Source organism: Podarcis gaigeae, assembly GCF_964106915.1.
Source record: "Podarcis gaigeae genome assembly, chromosome: 5".
Lineage (NCBI taxonomy): Eukaryota > Metazoa > Chordata > Lepidosauria > Squamata > Lacertidae > Podarcis > Podarcis gaigeae.
This window is the reverse complement of record NC_139681.1, coordinates 34,434,246-34,447,267: the sequence shown is the minus strand read 5'-3', so window position 1 is coordinate 34,447,267 and position 13,022 is coordinate 34,434,246.

Here is a 13,022-nt window from a genome sequence, read left to right as displayed (position 1 = left end):
AATATAAACTCTGTACAATTATGTAATGGTGTCAAATGCCATGCTAACGAATGAGTGCAATGAAATAAAGGTCACATTTTGGCAATCCTGTGTTAGTAAGAGTAGGCTGCAGTGTTCTGAGAGTACTTTTGCCTGGTGTATGATGACCCCTGGTGAATTCTAAGGGATGTGTTCTCATGAAAATTTCTTGTAGCCAAAAGAAAACCTTCACAATTATACCATGGCTTCAGGCATAAAAATATAGGTTGATATAAAAGCACTCGCTCCACTGCTGACTCCTTAATGAGCCTGTAAACTCCAGCCTACATTTATTAGTGCCTGGTTTTAAGAGATGGCCACAAAAATGTGCCAGGGCAGCAGCTTTTACAGAATATTGTTTTTCGCATTTTCAGCTGCAGGTCAATCATGGCTTTGAGAACATTTTATGAGGATACAGCCAAAAGGTCAGAGTTCAGGAGACTTTTGCAGAGCAGGCAGAGAAGCTACATCACTTCCCAAACACTGAAACCCATAGAGTGAGAAGGATGTTTTATGGATTCATGTTAAGCACAGAGGAAACAACACCTGATATAAGACTGACTGATAGCTTTGGAAATTTCATAAACTTTTGTATGTTACAAGAATCTCTAACAGATTGGTAGAGTCAAATGTTGCTAGCAATCCACATTAGGAAAAGACTGTGTTATCAACATCTAGATTGTGAATGAGCAGCAATGATTTAGTTACAGACTGTAAAGCTTTTAAGCTCATGGGCACAAACCCTTTCAGAAATTAGTTGCACATAACATTTAAGTAAGGCCTGTTCCGTTCTCTACTTCCATTTGGATTGTAAAGAGCTCTTTTAAGATTAAAAAAGAAAGAAAAAACAGATGTAGCAAAACAAAATCTGCTGTTATGTGAAATAAAGATATTATCTTTCCAAGAACATGTCTGAACTTTTTTTGTGCAAAGTATGGTTAGAGGGATGGGAAACATGTGGCCTTCCAGTTGTTGTTGAACTACATTTCTAATTATCCCTAACCATTGACCATGCTAAGCTGATGGGAGCTGTAGTCTAACAACATCTAGAGGTCCTGAGGTTCTTTATCCCTGCAATAGTAGCAACAGGTATACGCAGGAAAGTCTTCAGTTGTCAACCACAAGCTCACTAGATAGCAGGAGTGACCATCGAGGAGCGGTCACTGCCACTGTTGCATACTGGGTTGGGGCAGGGCGGGGCAAGGCAGCAGCAAGGTGCACTGGCAGAGCCAATCCAGTGCTCCCACTCACCTCTACAACTGCACTGCCTCACCTCTACATCTTATTGGTAAGTAGCAACAAAACTGGTGCTGGGGGGGGCAGTTATTCTGCAACACTCCTCCTACCTGCCAGATATCCTCAGGCAAGCAATGTAGCCATGGTGCAGTGGTTAAGAGCGATAGTCTCGTAATCTGGGGAACCGGGTTCGTGTCTCCGCTCCTCCACATGCAGCTGCTGGGTGACCTTGGGCCAGTCACACATCTCTAAAGTCTCTCAGCCTCACTCACCTCACAGAGTGTTTGTTGTGGGGGAGGAAGGGAAAGGAGAATGTTAGCCGCTTTGAGACTCCTGAAGGAGAGTGAAAGGCGGGATATCAAATCCAAACTACTACTACTACTACTACTACTACTACTCTTCTTCTTCTTCTTCTTCTTCTTCTTCTTCTTCTTCTTCTTCTTCTTCTTCTTCTTCTTCATATTTCTTTCATTTTCTGAGACTAAATACTCTGATCTGCTAAATGCTGCACTATTTGTTTAGACCTTTGAGCTGGGTGATTTTTGAAAAATATATTTTAAAAACTGAAAGGTCTGCTTAAGTAAACATGAGTAAAATCCAAATATGGAAAGCTGATATTCATAAAACAACACACCGCTTTAACCTTGTCCATAAGCACTTTGTTAAATTACTGTTTTAAAAGTTCATTAAAGAGCTCAGCTTTACCTAATAAATCAGATTAGACAGAACTATGGATTTAGACTTCTTTTGTAAGTGGTACATGTTTTATCCCTAGAACAGATATTTATTCTCTGTTTGACCTTAAGGAAACAAGATATTAATCACAAACTGTTATCATTTTAGATGGGAATTTAGATTGCAGTACTTTAATTCATGTTCTCTCTAGCACTTACCAATTATATATTCAAGCTAGTTTTTATCTGTTTTGGATACGTGATTTAACTTAGCATGATATAGCAGCTTTTCTTCCTAACTATGATATATTTTAAGTGGATATTTTTCCCCCCACATCTCCACTGTTTACAAAAGTCACCGTAGTCTTTGGCATGCAGATTTATTTCCCTAATAAGCATGTTTGTTACAAATAATTACAAGGTAGTTTGCGGATTGCAGCTTTACCATGGCATGTGTTACATATTAGCTGTGGGAAAACACAACACTTAAAATAAATAAAAGCCCAGTTCTCTCTCTCTCTCTCTCTCTCTCTCTCTCTCTCTCTCTCTGTGTGTGTGTGTGTGTGCTCGCTCGTGTGTGCACGCACGCAAGGACCAACACAAAGTTTATTTAAAGCAACTACATGTATAGAAAGTTTTGTTTTTGGAAAAATAATACGCTACCTGGAATAAGCCATTCTAAGACTGCAGTTGTTTGGCCCTGGGAAAGATATCCCAAGGGCCATGGGATTAGTCAGATTTCCCCCTCCAAACTCAAAGAGAGCACTCTTGACACCAGAGAGAAGGACCAGAGGTTGGATGCCTTTTCTGCACCACAAAAGCATCTGAGAGAGATCTGACACTGGTTGGGCAAAAAGGAGACAGGTTGGTGTCATGCTGGGATGGAATGGGTGAGAGCTTGGATCTGAAGGACCCGTGCTTTCTTCATCTCTTACATGCCCCTAAACCTGGGAGAAGTTTATGTTAGTTCCAAATCTGGTGCAGACCTTTTCCTTGTATCATTTCTCCCTTGTTCTCAACAAGGGATTCCCCAACCCTCCCCACTCCAAAAGACCAGAGGAATGCAAGAACACTCCCTTACAACCTGCTGGTCATAGCCTGGCAGGGCATAGGTTAAGGTCGTTGAACTGCCTTTGCTTCCTTCCTTGCCCCCCCCCCCACCTTAGGATGGCAGGCTAATTCTTGATAAAAGGCTGTATGGATGCCTTGAGGAGTATGCTCCTATGATAAACAAATGAAGCAGGTTTATTCTTTGTCAGAATTATGAAACAGCCTTATTCTGTGTCTTGCTCAGCACTGTCTGTTCTAACTTGCAATATCTCTCCAAGGTATCCAGCAAAAGTATTTCCCCAGTTCTGTTATCTGAGATGCCAGGGATAGAACTTTGTAACTTCTACAAAGCTTACACTCTGCTGATGAGCTATGGCCCTTTTGATGTCTTGGGGCTTAATCCCACAATCTTGTTATTACCGTATGTCAATATGGTTCTTGGAACTCTTCATCTGCCATGATACTGTATTACTGAGCATCTTGCCATAAGCACTAGCTGTCCCTCAAATTACCCTCTGTAGAAGCCTTCTAAAAGCACAAACCACCTATTTCTTCCTTCCTGCTTTGACGAGAATGAAGATTTTCACACATACTATTCTGAAAGGTTGAGGGTAAGGCAGAGAAAACTGCCAGCAAGGCTCAAGGATTTTACAGCTGACAGTTACTAAGATCTAGGGTGGTAAACAACCCATCTGACACTTTCCCAATTCCTTTAAAAAGTCTTCACACAGAAAAAGGCCATGGCAGATTGTGCCCCGTAAAATTTCAATTCCTTTTGTTAAGGTTGTGCGTTTTAGAGTGCTGGATGTGCCTATCATTTCTGGAACATTTATCAATTTCGTTCAATCTTGAGAACTTTATGCCAGTCTGTATGCCATGTAGTGTGGCTTCACTTGGCTTTGATGGGAAGGTGTATTTGAAGATGACAGTACATATTTAGAAGCTGTTTAGACTATAAGAACTTTCAGAGCAGATTGACACAGAAAAATATATCTTTCCACTCCCCTCTTTTCCATATGACAAATCAATAATAGCAGGTCACTAGCAGGAGCTCATTTTTAAGCACATTCAGGAACATTCTGTTGTTATATTTACACCTATCTCACCATGGGATACTTTTGAAAAGTCACATTAGCCCTGGTACTGGTTTCAAAACTATTAAAAAGTGTGTGCTTCTGTACTGGTAATGTTAGCATCTCTCTGCTCTGGATGAATTCCACCAAGTAACCTCTCTAGAACTGAAAGATGTGCAGCTTAGCAAATTGTGTTTCTATTTTGATCTGCAATAAATTATTTATAATTATTCTTTAACAACTTATCCCTCAACTGTTGCTAGCTTAAACTTTGTGCTGGTGTTCATCTCAGCAACTATTATTAATAAATAAATAATTTATTTATTAATAAATAAATAAATAAATATTATTATTTATTATTTAATAAATAATAAAGGTCCATGCTGAAAGGAACCTAAGAACCATGTAGTTAATCCAGAGATATTTCAGAAAGGGAAATTTTTTATTCATAATTCTATAGACTAAACAAGCAACAAGCTAAATAACTAGAAAAAACCAAGAATCTTGTGGCAACTTCAACTAATACATTTATTGCAGATTAAGCTGGACTCAGCAAATGGCAAAAAATAAAGTCAAAGTACTAAATGAACACGTACTTTTATAGCATAGATATTAAAGTGTTTTAAAACTTTACAAAGTTTAATTTGTTGCCTATAGAATATATAATAATAACCAAATAGTCATATGTGACCTCACAACACTGAAAAACAGACACCGTGTATACTGTCAAATCAATGCTCATTTAGTACCTTGACTTTATTTATTCTTTCGCCTCTATTGAATGGTCAGGGAATACATTCTCTAGGTTTGTTTTTCACTCAGCAAGTGGCAGCTATAGAGCAAAATACATCTCATCTGTTCCCCTCCTGGCCCCCTCAAACACAAAAGGGTATGTGCAGAGGGAGTGCACTTACAGAATAGGTGAGATCTGAGCCTCCAGGTTCTCCAGTAAATATGGTAACTGTCCAATGCCCTAACTTAAATTATTGCATCGTTCAGATTCTTGTGTGACATCACAATTCTTTGTCTTGCAACTAATTGATGAAGACATTCAAGGGGCTGTGAAAGAAGCAGCAAACACATATTTCATATTTTATTTCCGACATGAACTATCTATAACAGACAGGCTACAGAAAAGCTCTCACAATATGGGGCATGTTATGTTCTCTTCTAATTTCCTCTCATTCTGTTAGGTCAGACACAGCATTGCTTTGAACATATTGCCAGAAAATGCTGGAGGGTTGGTCAGTGTGAAAAACCGCACGGTAGGCTAGATGTCTCAGTGGTATGACCCAGGAGGCTGCTATTTTCTTACTATGCAATGTATATTCACCCATGACATATTTTAGGTTCTCTCAAGATAAATCCTAGCAGAGCACTTCTGAAAGGAAGAAGCACTGAAATTTCAATCCTTGAGGGTGAGTCAGTCCCAAGTGATAGACCCAGGTATCTCTGACCAAGTTGTGTTAAATGACCTGAAAAGAGAGCTTCAGGAGGTAGTTGAAGCCAAAACAATGCATTAATTTAGAAAAAAATTAACCCATTAAGGATGCAAACAGCTCAACACACTGCATGCTAAAGGGGCAGTTTCATCTTTGGGTTTTTTTAAAAGGCATTGTGCTATTTCTTTAGCATCTGATCAGTCCATATGGAACATCTATATAAGATAGGGGGGGAGAATTATTTTTTTGAAGTTACCATCAGCAAAACAGAAATCGCAATAAATAAATAATGCATCGACTATATTTTAAAAGAAGGTTAAGAGACAAGGGCTTAGCTTCTACCACCAGAAAACATAATTTCATAACTCTTAGACTTTTGAACTAGAAGATAATGCCTTTCAAAATTAGTTTTCACTGTGTTTCCAAAGAGGCAGATAAAACCATCTATAAAAAGATCCTGGGTAGGCACTACAGAAACAATCATCTCTTTCTTTCAAAGTTTTTATATAGATACAGGAACAGTATATTGGTAAAGTCGAGAATTCTTAATGTAGGTCTTTTATCTCACACAGGGAAATCAGAAAGAACCTACCAAAAAAACAACCTCTTCATTGCATTCAAAGATATCTACTGAAACCTGAATGTATTTGAGAAGTGTAACTAGTATCCTTTCTATGCACCCCAAATAAGGCAAAGATTTGAAAGACCCTTCTTAGGTCACACACACACAGTGTTACCTCGGGTTAAGAACTTAATTCGTTCCGGAGGTCCGTTCTCAACCTGAAACTGTTCTTAACCTGAAGCACCACTTGTGCTCCGGCAGCGCGGCAGCAGCAGGAGGCCCCATTAGCTAAAGTGGTGCTTCAGGTTAAGAAGAACAGTTTCAGGTTAAGAATGGACCTCCAGAATGAATTAAGTACTTAACCTGAGGTACCACTGTAGTTTCATACTTTCCACCTTTTTGCTTCTTCCTGAGAGCCAATTGATACACCCTACACTGGGGTACCAACCTGAATAAAATTTGGGGGTGGTGCAGGTAAGCCCTGCCCTGTATAATCGACCACAAGATGCGGCACATGCACAGCATTTGAATGGCAATGCCTATTAACTTTGGGTGGCTGAACCTTCAAATATTTTTATGGGGGGGGACAAAGGGACCTCAGCCCCCAAGAGTTGGCTCCTGCATTTTAAAACATTTGGTTAGCATCCACTTTCACTCCATTTGGGAAGTTGTTTCCTTTGGGTAAATATGTGTCAGGTGTAGAAATCACAAAAATTTGCCCACTTTTGAATGGCAAAGATCTGGTAAAGATCTAGTAAAGACCTTAAACTTTTCAAGGAAAATATGTAATTTTTAATTCTTCCTCAATGAATTCCGTCTGTTGAGTGATGGATGCCCCTGAATGAGATTTTATTCGCACCCCACTTCCCAGATTAACACACTTTTTCTGGCGCTCTATTAGACCACCCTCTTCCCTCCCTTTTCCTGCACCCCCTCCTAATGTCCTTCTTTGTTTCTACCACTATTAAGTTCAGCTAGGGTTATAATCTCTTCTGCAATGAGCAGTCACTCCCTTCCCCAACTGGTTCTTTCCTTCAGCATACAGGAATCAGCTGTGGCAATCGTCCTCTGGCCTAGCCAAGGTTTCTCCTTCAAATATGTCATTCCCTACATCTGTCCCTAGGTGGTACAGTTCGGTACAAAGTGCTGCACATGCCTCCTTGAAACATTTTAATTGGGTTTTAAATGGTTCTAGAGAGACACTTTTCAGAGTAAGCTGAGACTGTGTATGCTCCAAATTAAAAAGAGAGAGCATCTGCTGATGAGTTTAATGATCTGCTCAAATATATTTTTCAACATTGTTACAGTTGTCACCAATAACACTGCTTCTCTGTCTTTTTTTTCATGCTAAAATGATAGCTGCATTTACCACATGGATGACAAGGGACTAGTTTCCTTAGCAACAGTAATCATATAAAAGCCTTATGTACACTTAGTCTGTTCCTCTCATTTTTTCTTATTTGGATGTGAAGATAGTTGAACTGGGTGCTGAAAGCCCAAATGAAATCATTTGGCTCACACGGAGCTGAGCTGAACTTGACTATAAAGGAAGACCTTGGGGAAAATGCCTCTCATAATGGTAATCCAAATGCATGTCAGGCTCTGGTTTCAAGGAGCACAGATGTTTTAATTATTCTTTTCTTTTTTTCCTCCCTTTTCTTTTTCTTTCTTTTGCAAAAAGTTGATACGACGCAAAGTATGCTTTGGGAATGCAATTTATCCAAAGTCAACATATTGAATACATTCTGAGATATTGACGTGTTGGAAAGAGATGGAATGTTCCTTTATGTAGTACCGTATTTTTTGCTCTATAAGACTCACTTTTTCCCTCCTAAAAAGTAAGGGGAAATGTGTGTGCGTCTTATGGAGCAAATGCAGGCTGCGCAGCTATCCCAGAAGCCAGAACAGCAAGAGGGATTCCTGCTTTCACTGCGCAGCGATCCCTCTTGCTGTTCTGGCTTCTGAGATTCAGAATATTTTTTTTCTTGTTTTCCTCCTCCAAAAACTAGGTGCGTCTTGTGGTCTGGTGCGTCTTATAGAGTGAAAAATACGGCACTTATTTGAAGTTGGTAATGAGGGGACCCAGTATAACTAGACGTGCAAAAATATCAACTAAACATTTTGCCAAATTTAGGAACTTTTCCTTAGCTGTGGATGTGGTACTACTATAAAACTTAGAATACACTTTTTCTCCAAATGTTATTTTTAATTGTAAGTCCATTAATTTCAGTCGGTCAAGTCTTTAGAAAACCTAGTTGAATAACAGCCAATGTGAATAAATGATGCTGCAACCCTAAACCCACTTACTTGGGGAATAGGTACAAAATGGAGCTTATTTCTGAGCAGACCTGTATAGGATTGTGCCTTTTTATGAAGCTTTTGGCATGCATATCTAGCACACAGTCTCCATTCAAAACAATATACAGTGGTACCTCGGGTTAAGTACTTAATTCGTTCCTGAGGTCCATAATTAACCTGAAACTGTTCTTAACCTGAAGCACCACTTTAGCTAATGGGGCCTCCTGCTGCCGCCGCGCTGCCAAAGCACGATTTCTGTTCTCATCCTGAAGCAACCCGAGGTACCACTGTAGTTGTAGAAACAGGGGGACTGTACAAAGATATACACTACCAGCCTCCAGACAGCATGCAGGTTGAAGCAGAGCATGGAGGATTGTTCCAATCACTCTGACTCAACAGAATCACTGAATACACTATTTTTATTTTTTGTTCTAGCCTTAAGGACATCCCACACAGGTTTACCTGATTCTACTGATTTCAATGGTGTTTTTATAATATAAAATAAATAAAAAGGTCCATATCAATTTGTTTAGGAGTGGGGTATAAAAACATGCAAGATGCACAGCTAATTGGGGGGGGGCATAAGAATTTGGCAGCCTCTCTCCATCACACACTCTCTCATGATCACTAGAAGCCTTACAGCTTGAGCTGAATCCAAGTTCTGAATCTAGCAGGCAGCAAGCATCTTACTTTGAGTAGCTTTATATAGTAACCCACAACGGGCTTAAAATTAATAATAGAGATGTTATATTGAAGTATGGAATGTCTCTATTTCTTACAGCTTGGAAACTATCCCCTGCCTATAGGAATGGAATTGTTGGCAAACTTTTACCATACCTTGATTTTAAAAAAATGCGAAATGCCTGGATAGAATTTCCCTGAGACCAGCCCTGCATTTTTCCTTGTACCAAATATGTGTTTGCTGTTTACTATCCAGCTGTATGTTGAATGTCCTGCCATCACACACACACACACACACACACACACACACACACACACACCAGCCCTGATCCAACCAACAATGCACAATTGCAGCATCTAGGGCTGCATATGCATAACTCTAAAAGCAATGAGAAACACATTTTTCTTTTGCATGGTATGAAGAGTGCATTGGGGGCCTTAATAAACCCTTAACCTCAAATAACAGATTGTTCCATTCTAGCTCCTCCAAAATGCTATGCAGAATACCTAGCTCCATAGTCGTGTGTGCATATGTGGCAATGTTTTCTGTCAAAATGGGGACTGCAGTTACGTGTTTGCAAAATGGAAGCCACAATCCAGTTTGATTTAATCCACAAGGAGGTATGTGTGTATGTTCTTTGGGTCTTTTTTTATTCCTGTATCTAATGTATCTTAATTGTCGCGAGTGTTTTAAATGCCTTTTTAAGAAAGGTGCAGGTGGTCAAAATGTTAGGGCTAATATAATTGGGCTGGTTGATTTCCAGTCTAGAACATTGGCTGGGCACAAGCAGGACCTAAGCATAAGAAGACTCTCCCCTCCTGCAGTTTCCAGTAATGGGTATTCAGGAGAGTTACTTGTCCTTCCCCAGAAATAAAGGGGCAATTTGAACATTCCTGTCAAACACCTTAAAATCCCCAGAGGGGTTTTAGCATATTGTTCAGGCTTACACTTAAAAAAAAAAATGTTTTGCAGTAGACCATGGAACTTACTCTGACTCAGTACTTAGCTTGGTAGTGGACAAAGAAATACCTTTCTTGTCACACAACTTGATCTTATGCATAATTGCTCCAAGGCCATGATATTCATTTAAGATGCGGAACTTTCTCCCAAGTAATTTTTCATGAGATTGGAATCTTTTCGTAGTTCTCTCTCTCCTCTTCCCTGTCTCCATCAGCATCCTGCCCTAGGACTGAGTTATGATTATGGTTATGGCATTAGTTCTGCTAAGTTTAATAAAATACTAAGTATGAAGTCAAAAGAGACAAGCAGCCCTTTATGGTATAGCTATTCACTGAGCAGCATGTATAACTGCCTGACAGGGGAACCTTCTCTCCTCAGAGATGTGCATGACCTCTGTAATGCAGATTTTAAATAAAGAACTATGTTGCAAAATGCAGCTCTCCTTTAACTCTTCTGCTAAAGAATTATGTTGCAAAATATAGCTCTTCTTACATTGTTTTGTTAGTCTTTGCACAACCTTTCTAACTATTACTGCTGCCACCTTTGCTAATTTAGGATTGTTTTCAAACTGCATTTATTGTTTTTTGATTATATTATTATGTTTGGGGGAATAGCCCCGAAAGGGCTGCATATAAATAAACAAAAAAACAACAACCACACTTTTGTATAACAACCCTGAGGTCTTTCCAGGCTTCCCACAGATAAGGCTGCAAAGTGCTTGCATCTTTTATTTGGAAACACAGAGTTTGGTCTCTGTTGCTTTTCTGAGTCCTTTCTCTCCAAAGACCCTTAACTTGACAGGCAGTTATCAAAATATTGTCAAAAGGGCCTTTTTATCCCCACAGAATGATGTTGCATACTGGTAGGTGAAGATATAAATCTGAATTTCCAAGCCCTTCTCTGTCTACAAAAGCCTATACTATTAATAAAAACAGAACTCCAATTGATCACAGGCAGCACACCTCTGAATTCCAGTTCCTGGGGGCATGAGTGAGAGAGGCTATATGTCCTGCTTGCAAGTTTTGCATAGGCTTCTGGTTGGCTACTGTGGGAACAGAAAGCTGGATTAGATAGGCCTTAGGTTTGATCTAGCAGGGCTCTTCTCATGTTCTTAGAAGTGTAAATGAAACCTTCTCAAAGGAAAGGAACTCTATTAGAGACAGTCACTAATAGCTGGGATTAAAACAGGCCAGGACTTCATTAAAGGAACACAGCAGAAGATGCTAGCACTTAGTACCTGTGTGGATGAGGTTGGTTGTAGGCTTTCATCCTGAGATGATAAGGAAGATTAGCATGGGCAGTCAGCTGCAATGTTGCACCAGCATAATTTAGCAAATTTTGAAAGTAAACCTGATAAAGGCATCTATTCCACATGGAAGTGTGAGGTAGTTTGCCTATTGGAGATTCCAATATTCTTAACAACTACAGTAGCACCTCGGGTTACATACATTTCAGGTTACAGACTCCGCTAAGCCAGAAATAGTACCTCAGGTTAAGAACTTTGCTTCAGGATGAGAACAGAAATCACACGGTGGCGGAGGGAAGCCCCATTAGCTAAAGTGGTGCTTCAGGTTAAAAAGAGTTTCGGGTGAAGAACAGACCTCTGGAACAAATTAAGTACGTAACCAGAGGTACCACTGTACGTGGTTTTTTCCATGCCCACACCGGTCCTTCTGCTATAGGAAGGTATCAGCCAAGCCTAACTGAATTCTTCCTGACCACATCCCAGCTACCATATTCCTTGTATAAAGGAATATATTTATACCTAAACAAAATAGTGCTTCATAGATCGGAACTTTCTAAACTTTTCCTTTCGGTGACACACTTTTAGACATGCAGCATTTCATGACACAGTAATTCGGTTTTACTAGCAAACCAGAGATTAAAGCCCTAGGAGGAGCACAGACACACCTACACACTAGCATGTTGCAACACATAGTTTGGAAAGCTGTGCTCTAGATAGTACTTCATAAAAGCTCTTACTGTGCCTAGCTGATTAACATGAACCCCGCTGATGGTTTGATTCATTTTTCTTGCAGCCCAATCTAACTTGTACGGTGTCACAACCACATCCAATACAGTGGTACCTCGGGTTAAGTACTTAGTTCGTTCTGGAGGTCCGTTCTTAACCTTAAACTGTTCTTAACCTGAGGTACCACTTTAGCTAATGGGGTCTCCCGCTGCCGCCACACTGCCGCCACACAATTTCTGTTCTCATCCTGAAGCAAAGTTCTTAACCCGAGATACTATTTCTGGGTTAGCGGAGTCTGTAACCTGAAGCGTATGTAACCTGAAGCATATGTAACCCGAGGTACCACTGTATACAACTGGACCTCATTTCCAGCCCAGTTATCCCATCCTTGAGAAACAAACATTCAGTGGCCTCAGCAACCATCAAGTCCTTGCTGATCATCTCATGCTCTGAAATTCGGTATTGATAGTTCTTGTCAAGATGGATTCTACATCCCGAGGTTGTATTCAACTAACCTTTACTTGGAGCAGACACATTGAAATTTATGACTATGATTAATTTAGATCTATTCATTTCAGTGGGTCTGTTCTGAGTAAAAGTTGATTGACTATTATTCAAGTTCCTATGCTTAGTGGATCAAAAATCAACAGCTAGACCTCCCTTGTTTCCCAAGACAAATCAGTGAATGTTTCTAATGACCAACTGAATTACCCAAACATTGGAAATGCTCTTTTTCTCTTTGATCAGAATACTGTGTGCTCATATCAAAACACTTAATAGTAAGCTATCTCCACCAACCACCAATCCCCTAAAAACCCCTGCTTCCATACTGTACATGTCTACACATACTGTACATGTGTAGAATATGGCTTAATCCATCCATAAACTGGGATGGCTAACGTTTTTTGAACCAAGAGTTTATTAGCCTGTGTGTGTGGCCAAAGTGCAAAAAGTGGGTCCTGTAATTTCATTTTTAAAATATGAAGTATATATATTTTTAAAAATAGGGCCTCCTCTGTCTTGGGTGGAGTGGGGGCACAAAATCCCATATAGGA